Consider the following 14,154-nt stretch of genomic DNA (forward strand, 5'->3'; position numbering starts at 1 on the left):
GAGATGAACTTGCTATAGTTCCTTATGTTAAACATGAAATTGTTGCTATTGCACCCACACATGATAGTCCTATTATCTTTTTGAATTCTCCAAACTACACTTTATCGGAGAAGTTTGTGCTTATTAAGGATTATATTGATGGGTTGCGTTTTACTACTACACATGATGATTTTGATAGATATAATATGCATGTGCTTGCTGCTCCTACTTGCAATTATTATGAGAGAGGAACTATATCTCCACCTCTGTATGTTTCCAACATGATAGAATTGCAAGAAACTGCTTATACTATGCATTGGTCTTTACTTGGTGTGCATGAATTGTTCTTTTATGACATGCCGATGCATAGGAAGAGAGTTAGACTTTGTTTTTGCATGATATATGTTAATTTGTGCTCACTACTAAATTACAAATCATTGTTAATTAAAATTGGCTTTGATATACCTTGGGATCCGGGTGGATCCATTACTTGAGCACTATATGCCTAGCTTAATGGCTTTAAAGAAAGCACTGCCAGGGAGACAACCCGGAAGTTTTAGAGAGTCGTTTATTTATGTTGAGTGCTTTTATATAGTCTAAAAAAAGGGGAACCCAAAACTTTTCAAAAAGGAAAGTGAAAGTGAGAGAGCCAAGCATTGTTGAAGTGGGAGAGCTCCTTGAACTTTGTTCATGCTCACGGAAACTTTGTGAATCTTAATTACAGAAATTTTTCATCAAAAATAATTATCCCCTTGTACAATTCTATTGTATTATAAAAATAATGTGCTAAGTTTTGCCTTTAGGATGTTTACAATGCTTGTTGGTTTGTACGGTGCAGGACAGAAACTTTGGCTGTAGTGTGCGATTTTACATTTTCTACTGGATGTCAAACGGTTCTGAAACTTTTTGCACTGTCTTTATGTACAAATTGTTTATTTTTCCTAATTTTGGTAGAAGTTTGGGGTACCAGAAGTATGGTGAATGCTCAGATTGCTACAGACTGTTCTGTTTTTGAAAGATTCTGTTTTTGATGCATAGTTTACTTGTTTTGCTAAAACTATCAATTTCTATCAGTGGATTAAGCCATGAAACAACAGCACTTAGAGTAGTGATTTGCTTTATTATACTAACGGATCTTACCGAGTTTTCTGTTGAAGTTTTGTGTGGATGAAGTGTTTGATCGAGGAGGTCTCGATATGAGGAAAAGGAAGAGAGGCAAGAGTTCAAGCTTGGGGATGCCCAAGGCACCCCAAGTAAATATTTAAGGAGACTCAAGCGTCTAATCTTGGGGATTCCCCGGAAGGCATCCCCTCTTTCTTCAACAAGTATCGGTATGTTTTTGGATTCGCTTCGTTCATGCGATATGTGCAAATCTTGGAGCGTCTTTTGCATTTAGTTTTCACTTTTTTTTATGCACCATGCTGGTTTGAGATAGTCCTTGGTTGATTTATAGAATGCTCATTTCACTTCACTTAAATCTTTTGAGTATGGCTTTATAGAATGCTTCATGTGCTTCACTTATATCAATTGAAGTTTGGATTGCCTGTTTCTCTTCACATAGAAAACCGCCATTTGTAGAATGCTCTTTTGCTTCACTTATATTTGTTAGAGCGTGGGCATATCTTTTGTAGAAAGAATTAAACTCTCTTGCTTCACTTATATTTATTTAGAGAGATGACAGGAATTGGTCATTCACATGGTTAGTCATAAAATCCTACATAAACTTGTAGATAGCTGAATATGATATGTTTGATTCCTTGCAATAGTTTTGCGATATAAAGGTGGTGATATTACAGTCATGCTAGTGGGTGACTGTGGATTAGTAGAAATGCTTGTGTTGGGGTTTGTGATTCCCGTAGCATGCACGTATGGTGAACCGTTATGTAACGAAGTTGGAGCATGAGATATTTTTTGATTGTCATCCTTTGTGTGGAGGTCGAGGGCGCGCGACGATTAACTCCTACCAACCTCCCCCCTAGGAGCATGCGTGTAGTACTTTGTTTTGATGGCTAATAAATTTTTGCAATAAGTATGTGAGTTCTTTATGACTAATGTTGAGTCCATGGATTATACACACTCTCACCCTTCCATCATTGCTAGCCTCTTCGGTACCGTGCATTGCCCTTTCTCACCTCGAGAGTTGGTGCAAACTTCGCCGGTGCATCCAAACCCCATGATACGATATGCTCTATCACACATAAGCCTCCTTATATCTTCCTCAAAACAGCCACCATACCTACCTATTATGGCATTTCCATAGCCATTCCGAGATATATTGCCATGCAACTTCCATCATCATCATATACATGACTTGAGCATTCATTGTCATATTGCTTTGCATGATCTTAAGATAGCTAGCATGATGTTTTCATGGCTTGTCCGTTTTTTGATGTCATTGCTATGCTAGATCATTGCACATCCCGGTACACCCCCGGAGGCATTCCTATAGAGTCATATCTTTGTTCTAGTATCGAGTTGTAAGTAAATAAAAGTGTGATGATCATCATTATTAGAGCATTGCCCTATCCAAAAAAAGGAGAGTCCAAAGAAGCCTAAATATAAAAAAGGGGGGAAAAGAAGCCCACCAAAAAAAAAAAGAAAAAAAGAAAAAAAGGGGCAATGTTACTATCCGATTACCACACTTGTGCTTCAGAGTAGCACCATGTTCTTCATATAGAGAGTCTCTTGAGTTATAACTTTCATATACTAGTGGGAATTTTCATTATAGAACTTGGTTTGTATATTCTGATGATGGGCTTCCTCAAATGCCCAAGGTCTTCATGAGCAAGTAAGTTGGATGCACACCCACTTAATTTCCAGTTTGAGCTTTCATACACTTATAGCTCTTAGTGCATCCGTTGCATGGCAATCCCTACTCCTCGCATTGACATCAATTGATGGGCATCTCCATAGCCCGTTGATTAGCCGCATCGATGTGAGACTTTCTCCTTTTTTGTCTTCTCCACATAACCCCCACCATCATATTCTATTCCACCTATAGTGCTATATCCATGGCTCACGCTCATGTATTGCTTGAAAGTTGAAATGGTTTGAGAACGTCAAAAGTATGAAACAATTGCTTGGCTTGTCATCGAGGTTGTGCATGATTTGAATATTTTGTGTGATGAAGATGGAGCATAGCCAGACTATATGATTTTGTAGGGATAACTTTCTTTGGGCATGTTGTTTTTGAAAAGACATGATTGCTTTATTAGTACGCTCGAAGTATTATTGTTCTTATGTCAAATGATAGACCATTGCTTTGAATCCCTCGTGTCTTAATATTCATGCCATGATTAGATTACATGATCAAGATTATGGTAGGTAGCATTCCACATCAAAAATTATCTTTTTATCATTTAACTAGTCAAGGACGAGCAGGAATTAAGCTTGGGGATGTTCATACGTCTCCGTCGTTTCTATAATTTTTGATTGTTCCATGCCAATATTATTCAACTTTCATATACTTTTGGCAACTTTTTATACTATTTTTGGGACTAACATATTGATCCAGTGCCCAGTGCCAGTTCCTATTTGTTGCATGTTTTATGTTTCGCAGAAACTCCATATCAAACGGAATGAAACATGATAAAACAGACGGAGAATATTTTTGGAATATTTGTGAGATTTGGGAGGAAGAATCAACGCGAGATGGTGCCCAAGGGGGGCACGAGGCAGGGGGTGCGCCCCTGACCTTCGTGGGCACCCCGTAAGGCAGTTGATGCTCTTCTTTTGCCGCAAGAAAGCTAATTTTCAGAGAAAAATCTAGGCGAAGGTTTCAACCCAATCGGAGTTACGGATCTCCGAATATAAAAGAAACGGTGAAAGGGCAGAATCAGGGAATGCAAAAACAGAGAGAGACAAAGAGACAGATCCAATCTCGAAGGGGCTCTCGCCCCTCCCACGCCATGGAGACCATGGAGCATAGGGGAAACCCTTCTCCCATCTAGGGAGAAGGTCAAGGAAGAAGAAGAAGAAGAAGAAGAAGAAGAAGAAGAAGAAGAAGAAGAAGAAGGGGGCTCTCTCCCCTTCATTCCGGTGGCGCCGGAACGCCACCGGGGGCCATCATCATCACCACGATCTACACCAACACCTCCATCATCTTCACCAATGTCTCCATCACCTTCCCCCATCCATATTCAGCGGTCCACTCTCCCGCAACCCGCTGTACCCTCTACTTAAAGATGGTGCTTTATGCTTCATATTATTATCCAATGATGTGTTGCCATCCTATGATGTCTGAGTAGATTTTCATTGTCCTACCGGTGATTGGTTAATTGCTATGATTGGTTTAATTTGCTTGTGGTTATGTTGCTATCTTATTGTACCCTCCGTGTCGCGCAAGCATGAGGGATTCCCGTTATAGGGTGTTGCAATATGTTCATGATTCGCTTATAGTGGGTTGCTTGAGTGACAAAAGCATAAACCCGAGTAAGGGGGTTGTGGCGTATGGGATAAAGGGGACTTGATGCTTTAATGCTATGGTTGAGTTTTACCTTAATGATCTTTAGTAGTTGCGGATGCTTGCTAGAGTTCCAATCATAAGTGCATATGATCCAAGAAGAGAAAGTATGTTAGCTTATGCCTCTCCCACATAAAACTTGCTATCGGTCTAGTAAAGTAGTCAATTGCTTAGGGACAATTTCATAACTCCTACCACCACTTTTCCACACACGCTATATTTAGTTTATTGCTTCTTTATTTAAACAGCCCCTAGCTTTAATTTACGTGCTCTTTATATTCCTGCAAACCTATCCAACAACACCTACAAAGTACTTCCAGTTTCATACTTGTTCTAGGTAAAGCGAACATCAAGCGTGCGTAGAGTTGTATCGGTGGTCGATAGAACTTGAGGGAATATTTGTTCTACCTTTAGCTCCTTGTTGGGTTCGACACTCTTACTTATCGAAAGAGGCTACAATTGATCCCCTACACTTGTGGGTTATCAGTAGGCGGCCGGTTTTGCATCTCTAGTTTGCATCTTTTATTGGAGTTGCTCTTTTACATCTCCATTTTGCATCATTCGTTGGATTTGACCTTTTTCTAGAGACGTAAATAGCACTTTTTGAACATGTAAATTTTTACGTCTCTAAATTTACATCTTCTATTGGAGATGCTCTAATTACATAATTGATTCACGGATCCTATTACTGTGTCACTATCTGGACCAGTTAAACGTAGCTCATATGACCGCCTCCCAATGGCTCCACAAAAAGGCTATGGGCGCCGTTGCATGCCTTGACTTGCCAAATGGAATATCATGTATCGATATGGAAATCCAATTTGGCTGCTGGTGCACGTCCTCCTCCACGTGAAAATGATTTTTGAATTGTCAGAAAAACTCTCAGCAAAAATTTACATGTTCGTAGTCATATGCAAATGCTACATGTAAATTTTTAAGAAAAAGGTTAAGCATTTTGGCTTGTGCAAAAAAATTAAAAAAATAAACACCAAATTACGCCAAATGTCACACCCAAATTCAATTTATCGGTGACCAATCGCTGCTGCTTTGTTTCACATGAAAATTGTCAAACATGCTCGCGACACTAAGACGAACATCTACAAACAAATCAATTTTTTAAAATGCTATTTATTTTTGAATTTACTGTTCATGTGGGAGAAAATACTCCTAGGAGCCAAAATGCCCCCCCTAGTTTTGAAATAACATACTAAAAGCTTGACGGTTTCATCTTATTAATCTATAATTATTTGAGCAATTCTAGATTGTCCACACTTAAGCACATACTTCTACTGGGATCTTAGAGCATCTCCATTCGCCCCCCAACAGGCCCCCAAGGCCCTTTTTATCGCCGGCGTCTAAAAATCGGCCCAGTCGCGCCCTGAGAAGCCCAGTTTTCGACGGTTAGGGCCAAAATTGGCGTCGGCGGACCCAGGCCAAACCCGGTGCGCTGGGGGCGCCGGGGGAAGCGTTATTGGCGTGAAAGCCTGGTGGGCCCGCCGAGTCAGCGACCAGCCGCGTCTCGTCTTCCTCATCGCCTCATTTTCCCGTGGGGAATCCATGCCAAGGCAGCCGCCGGTCAGCCTTCATTGATTCCTCACGGGCCACGCAGTGATGGCGCGGTGACGCGCCGTCCCCCTCCCGCCATGCGTACACACACGCCTGTCATCCCCCGGCAGCTATAAAAAGCCATCCCTCCCTCGCTAGTGGGTGCACTCTCCTTCACCCCGCAGTCCCTCTCTCATCGCCGACGCCCCATCTCGTCTCTCTCTCCCCGTCTCCAGCCACTTCGTCTGCATTCGCCGATGGGAGAGCATTTCCCCGACGGTGTGGCGGCCAACGGCTTCAGTCGCCGCACCCTGCACAAGTGGGAGGCATACCTCCTCCACGAGGCGAACTACCCGGAGCCGCCTGACATGCACGTGTCGGGGCAGTGGAGGCTCAGCGTCGGAGGCGTCCCCATCTCCCCCCAGCCCGACGCTGACTGGTTCCATGGCGAGATCTTGCGCGTTCGGGCCTCCCTGCTAGAGGAGGTGCGCGGCCGCTCGGAGTATGCCACCAACAACCATGCCAGCTGGGCGGTGTACTTCCAACGCCGCCACGAGGAGCAGGTCGCCTCCAACAACAATGCGCCGGTGAGGGGGCGCCACAACACCGATGACCGCCGCCTGTGGTGGGGTGTCCCCGGGCGGACGCTCCACTACGTCCCCGAGCACCACGAGGGCGGCAACGAGCCGCCACTCGAGTACCTGGCGGCCCCGGCCCCAGTGCCCCGCCGGAGCGGCGACATTTGGCTGTCGAGGCGCATGGCAGGAATGTCATCGTCCTTCTCCTCCTCCTCCCGCTCCTCCGGCTCGCCGGCGCTCGCCAGCGTCAAGACCGCGCCCGTGGAGACGCCGCTCGGGCGTCACACCCACGGTGATGCCCTCGTCATCAATGAGGGTTGATACGTCTCTGTCGTATCTACTTTTCGTAATGCTTTTGCTCTTGTTTTGGACTCTAATTTGCATGATTTGGATGATACTAACCTGGACTGGCGTTGTTTTCAGCAGAACAACCATGGTGTTGTTTTTTGTGCAGAAATAAAAGTTCTTGGAATGGAACGAAACTTTTTCGAGAATTTTAAACAATAAAAGAAAAATACTGGAGCCAAGAACCACTGGAGGTGCGGCCCTGGGTGAGCACAACCCACCAGGGTGTCGGGGAACGTAGTAATTTCAAAAAAATTCCTACACACACACAAGATCATGGTGATGCATAGCAACGAGAGGGGAGAGTGTCGTCCACATACCCTCGTAGACTGTAAGCGGAAGCATTATGACAACGCGGTTGATGTAGTCGTACGTCATCACGATCGACCAATCCAAGTACCGAACATACGGAACCTCCGTGATCTACACACGTTCAGCTCGGTGACGTCCCACGAACTCACGATCCAGTAGAGCTTTGAGGGAGAGTTCCGTCAGCACGATAGCGTGATGACGGTGTTGATGAAGCTACCAACGCAGGGCTTCGCCTAAGCACCACTACGATATGACCGAGGTGGATTATGATGGAGAGGGGCACCACACACGGCTAAAGATCAATGATCAACTTGTGTCTTCGGGTGCCCCCCGCCCCCGTATATAAAGGAGCTAGGAGGGAGGCGGCCGGCCAGGAGGAGGGCACGCCAAGGGGGAGTCCTACTCCCACCGGGAGTAGGACTCCTTCTATCCTAGTAGGAGTAGGAGAAGGGGGAAGGGAAGGAGAGAGGGGGAAGGAAAGGGGGGGCGCCGGCCCCCTCCTTGTCCAATTCGGACTAGAGGAGGAGGGGGCATGCGGCCTGCCCTGGCCGCCCCTCCTCTTCTCCACTAAGGCCCAATAGGCCCATTACACTCCCCGGGGGGTTCCGGTAACCCCTCGGTACTTCGGTATATGCCCGAACTTGCCCGGAACACTTCCGAAGTCCAAACATAGTCATCCAATATATCGATCTTTATGTCTCGACCATTTCGAGACTCCTCGACATGTCTGTGATCATATCCAGGACTCCAAACTACCTTCGTTACATCAAAACACAAAAACTCATAATACCGATCATCACCGAACATTAAGCGTGCGGACCCTACGGGTTCAAGAACTATGTAGACACGACCGAGACATGTCCCCGGTCAATAACCAATAGCGGAACCTGGAGGCTCATATTGGTTCCTACATATTCTACGAAGTTCTTTATCGGTCAAACCGCATAACAACATACGTTGTTCCCTTTGTCATCGGTATGTTACTTGCCCGAGATTTGATCGTCGATATCTCAATACCTAGCTCAATCTCGTTGCTGGCAAGTCTCTTTACTCGTTCCGTAATGCATTATCCCGCAACTAACTCATGAGTCACAATGCTTGCAAGGCTTATAGTGATGTGCATTACCGAGAGGGCCCAGAGATACCTCTCCGACAATCGGAGTGACAAATCCTAATCTCGATCTATGCCAAGTCAACAAGTACCATCAGAAACACCTGTAGAGCACCTTTATAATCACCCAATTAAGTTGTGACGTTTGGTAGCACACAAAGTGTTCCTCCGGTAATCAGGAGTTGCATAATCTCATAGTCATAGGAACATGTATAAGTCATGAAGAAAGCAATAGCAGTAAACTAAAATGATCAAGTGCTAAGGTAACAGAATGTGTCAAGTCAATTACATCATTCTTCTAATGATGTGATCCCGTTTATCAAATGACAACTCATGTCTATGGTTAGGAAACCTTAACCATCTTTGATTAACGAGCTAGTCAAGTAGAGGCATACTAGTGCCACTATATTGTCTATGTATTCACACATGTATTTTGTTTCCGGTTAATACAATTCTAGCATGAATAATAAACATTTATCATGAAATAAGGAAATAAATAATAACTTTATTAGTGCCTCTAGGGCATATTTCCTCCAGTCTCCCACTTGCACTAGAGTCAGTAATCTAGATTACATAGTAATGATTCTAACACCCATGGAGTCTTGGTGCTGATCATGTTTTGCTCGTGAGAGAGGCTTAGTTAACGGGTCTGCAACATTGAGATCCGTATGTATCTTGCTAATCTCTATGTCTCCCACCTGTACTGGGTCACAGATGTAATTGAAGCATCTCTTGATGTGTTTGGTTCTTTTGTGAAATTTGGATTCCTTTGCCAAGGCAATTGCACCAGTATTGTCACAAAAGATTTTCATTGGACCGGATGCACTAGGTATGACACCTAGATCGGATATGAACTCCTTCATCCAGACTTCTTCATATGCTGCTTCCGAAGCAGCTACGTACTCCGCTTCACACGTAGGTCCCGCCACGACGCTTTGTTTAGAACTGCACCAACTGACAGCTCCACCATTCGATATAAACACTAAACACGTATCCGGTTTGCGATTTAGAATTGTCCGGATCAGTATCAAAGCTTGCATCGACGTAACCATTTACGACGAGCTCTTTGTCACCTCCATAAACGAGAAACATATCCTTAGTCCTTTTCTGGTATTTCAGGATGTTCTTGACCGTTGTCCAGTGATCCACTCCTGGATTACTTTGGTACCTCCCTGCTAAACTAATAGCAAGGCACACATCAGGTCTGGTACACAACATTGCATACATGATAGAGCCTATGGCTGAAGCATAGGGAACATTTTTCATTTTCTCTCTTTCTTCTGCAGTGGTCGGGCATTGAGTCTGACTCAACTTCACACCTTGTAACACAGGCAAGAACCCTTTCTTTGCTTGATCCATTTTGAACTTTTCCAAAACTTTATCAAGGTATGTACTTTCTGAAAGTCCAATTAAGCGTCTTAATCTATTTCTATAGATCTTGATGACCAATATGTAAGCAGCTTCACCGAGGTCTTTCATTGAAAAACTCTTATTCAAGTATCCTTTTATGCTATCTAGAAATTCTATATCATTTCCAATCAACAATATGTCATCCACATATAATATTAGAAATGCTACATAGCTCTCACTCACTTTCTTGTAAATACAGGCTTCTCCAAAAGTCTGTATAAAACCATATGCTTTGATCACACTATAAAAACATTTATTCCAACTCTGAGAGGCTTGCACTAGTCCATAAATGGATCGTTGGAGCTTGCACACTTTGTTAGCACCTTTCAGATTGACAAGACCTTCTGGTTGCATCATATACAACTCTTCTTCCAGAAATCCATTCAGGAATGCGGTTTTGACATCCATTTGCCAAATTTCATAATCATAAAATGCGGCAATTGCTAACATGATTCGGACAGACTTAAGCATCGCTACGGGTGAGAAAGTCTCATCGTAGTCAACCCCTTGAACTTGTCGAAAACCTTTCACAACAAGTCGAGCTTTGTAGACAGTAACATTACCGTCAGCGTGAGTCTTCTTCTTGAAGATCCATTTATTCTCGATGGCTTGCCGATCATCGGGCAAGTCAACCAAAGTCCACACTTTGTTCTCATACATGGGTCCTGTCGGGGATATGCCACGTGGCGTAAACCGGCCGGAAGTATAACCCGGCCGGACTGGACGGTTCACGGGCTACCCGCCCGGTCTTGGCGGTTCATTAGTAACCCGGTGGGCGGGTTAGATGGATGACGAGGCCCAAGGCCCAGAAGGCCGGTTTATGAGGAAAGCGTAAGGACTATTCTCCTACAAAGGAAGCAAGACTAGGACTCCACTTGTAATAGAGTAATCCTAATCCTACTAGGACTAGTCATGTAACCCACCCCTTCAACATATATAAGGAGGGGCAGGGCTCCCCAAAGAAGCGACAAGCAAGAAGAAACAAACTTAGGGCTAGACACAAAGAGGAGAGACGGTTTACGGCGACTCCCTCATGATGATAATGAGACCTAGCCTCAAATAGCATGTAGGGTTTTTACCGGATGATGTTTCCCGGGGCCCGAAGCTGTCTAAATCCTCATCTTGTGTGTTGCGTCTCTCGATTCCGCTCAACCCCTCTCAGGCAACCACATAGATGCGTTGGCCTCACGACTAAGTCCTTACACAAGGACATCTGACGTGACAATTCCACGATAGTTGGCGCCCACCGTGGGGCCCGCGCACGGTGGTGTTGAGATCTTGGAGGGATCTCTTTAGGGATTGCGAAGTTCGTGGTTTGCTGGATGGAAAAGAACCGGCGCAGAAGTTTACATCATCGACGAACAGTCAAACGGTATATTCGAGATTCAAGATCAAGAGAACATTAGGGCTGGATCATTGCTACTGCCATAACTCACCTAGATCAAGAGAAGGAATTATTCTCGTCAAAACCAAAACTACTGCTACAAGAGCTGTCAGCGGAGAATCGGCGAGCGGGTCTGATGACTACTGTGTCGGGCGGCTGTCCGCTCGGCCACGTACGAGTGGTTGCCGTCCACGAAAATTTCAATATCCCAAGAAAGTCCGACACGGTTCGTGGAATACGATTGAAAGTGGCCAAAGATTGCAGCGTTTTCCTTAATTAGTATGGAGGGACCCGCACCAGGAAAGCTGCCACTCACGTAGGCATCAAATCCCATCAGTCAGAAATTACCAAGGCAATGTTTTAACCGGCGGGTCAACCCTAGTTGAACGGCCGCACCAAGCCACCGTCGCTTCACTGCAGTTTCGTCCGAATCGCCGGTCTGTTCCGAGTCAACTTCGCATTTTTAAACCGAATCAACTCTGAATCGCTGCTGCTCTACATCCACAAATCCCAGGCCGTAGAAATCAAACGTGTACTGCTGCCTTTTCTTCTGCCACGAAGGCACTACAGATCACAGAAAAAGACAGTCTATGGATCAAACCAACATGACACCAGATGTTGTTACTAGTACGCAAGGAGTCAAAGGGCAAAATACTATGGATCAGCGGCAGTCATCTACATTAAAAAAGAAAAAGGCTGCAACCTGACCGCTTTCCCGTGTCTCCATGGCAGTTACTTCCAAAGACTTGCTACTAGTGCTAATTGAAACGGAATTACAATGGCACAATCTCCAAGAAGGACCATCATCCATCACGTGGAAGACAAGACTAGTCAAATCCAACTACTACTAGTACTCGGTCATGTGATTACGTGAAGCTGCAGTCAATTTCAGGCAAATACCACTAGATGAAGGCGTTAAAAAAGGGGGGGGGGCATCAAGGCTAGCCACAAGAAAAATCGAGCCAAAGTACAATTGCCAAAATTAGGCGTGCATCACTGAGGCTATCTTTTTCATCTGATTGCGTCCAACTTTATCCAATACCAGTGTCCTGTTCATCCAGGCACAAACCACCAGGTGCTATCTTTTTTATATAGTATCAGCATGTATTAAATTGTTTAAGAACAATTACTCTGGTCTGTGCTATTTTTTCGCAGGACTATTATTCGTTATAAAGGTGTCGCAAAGGGATGTGCGCCAGTATTATTTTTTGCACTAGCGCGGATGAGAGAGTCGTCACCCCCGCTACATCAACGCACGCGGTTGACTCGTCATCCGCGCCCGCGGCCGATTCGCACGCGTCTGCGCCGCTTCCAACGCGGCGGCCGACTCGCTCGTCAGCACCGGCTTACAGCACCGCGGTCGACTCTTCCGTCCGCACCGGCTTACCATGCCACAGCTGACTCATTTACTGTCCGGACGAGTCAGGTGGTATCCATCTAAAATATATTTTATTGTCACATATTATTTTTGTCGAAGAGCAGTTTTATCTTTGCCTTGGTCTGCAATATTGTTGATGCAGGACAATTGTCCACTACATCAAAACGACGTGGTTAACTCGGCCGCACCGGCTTACAGTACCACGGCCGATTCATCTGTTTGAGCCACCTCTGATGCCAAGGTCATCTTTTTCGTCCGCCTCTCGTGGCCTGGTCTACATCAACACACCGGGCCGCACCTGTCTGCATGAGCTGTTTATTGAGTATGAGCAAGTCACAGCTTGGGTAGCCCGGTTTTCTTTCAAGCAAAATGGAGGCAATTATCATATACTATCAACCGCTATCTGCACTGGGTGGTTCACTGGGCAGGCGCACAAGTCGCCGCCATTACAGTTTGGTTAACTTCAAATCACCAGTTGGAAGGAACCATTGGCCGAGTTGCTGACAGGCTCATACGGGATCATTTATAACCCGCCGCAGTCACCTCAACCTTCTGTGGATTCACATCATGCTATCAACACCAATGATATACAAGTTATGCCGGTTTATATGACGGTCAAATATGGAGAATCTCAAGCCAACTCTTCGAGTCACCTTGAGACTCGGGGGGTACGATGATATGACGCAACAAGTCTTGCCAGTTTCAGCAAATTTAAAAACCCCAGGACAATGGAGGGAAAGATAACTCGGTCCCGGAGGCTACTGTTATTTGAAGGCTGTCAGAAAATTTCCGGCTTAGAAAGTATATGACAATTACAAAATCCCGGCTCAATGAAGAAGTTCCGGGTCATCAGAAAAGATTCCGGTTTAAAATCCGGCTCAAGGGAAGCTAGTCTCACTGAAGCTCTCAAATCCGGTTTAAGAATTTCCGGTTTAAGAAGGAATTAACTTCTCGCAAGTTCGAGTTTAAAGGCCGTCAGAAAATTTTCGGCTGAAAATGAAGATTCCGGTTTAAAATCCGGTTCAAGGGAAAGATGTCTCCCATAAAGCTTTGAAGCTCTCAATATCCGGTTTAACGTCCGGCTCAAGAAGGATTTATCTCTTGCAAAAAGTTAAAGGGTGCCAAAGAGGACCTGCTGCCATGATGTGCGGTTCAAAAATGGGTATCATGCCTTATTGGCTTATCATGTTATTGATCACTTGGGGGCTTGGTCATGTCTGAACCATAGTCACACCTCTTGATCGGTGCAATGCCACAATGTCACTTGGGGGCTTGGTCGCGTCCGAACCAATGCAACACCTTTTGATAGGCGAAAGCCACCAGATCACTTGGGGACATGGTCAAGTCTGAACCAGTCACGCCTCTTGATCGGCCTAAGGCCACAGAATCACTTGGGGGCTTGGTCGAACCCGAACCATTGCCATGCCTTTTGATCGGCATAAATGCCACGGTTTCATTTGGGGACCTGGCTGACTTGAACCATCGCCATACCTATTGGGGGCTTGGTCCTGTCTGACCATGGTAACACCATCTGATCAGCTCAATAAAGCATTTTTTTTCTTGCAAACGTTTTTATCATTGCCTTTTGCTTCAGTCTTTTTCTTAAATGACTATTATTTTTGTTGCGTTTTTTTAAACCGACACTGTCAA

Source organism: Triticum aestivum, chromosome 5B (assembly GCF_018294505.1).
Source record: "Triticum aestivum cultivar Chinese Spring chromosome 5B, IWGSC CS RefSeq v2.1, whole genome shotgun sequence".
Classification (NCBI taxonomy): Eukaryota; Viridiplantae; Streptophyta; class Magnoliopsida; order Poales; family Poaceae; genus Triticum; species Triticum aestivum.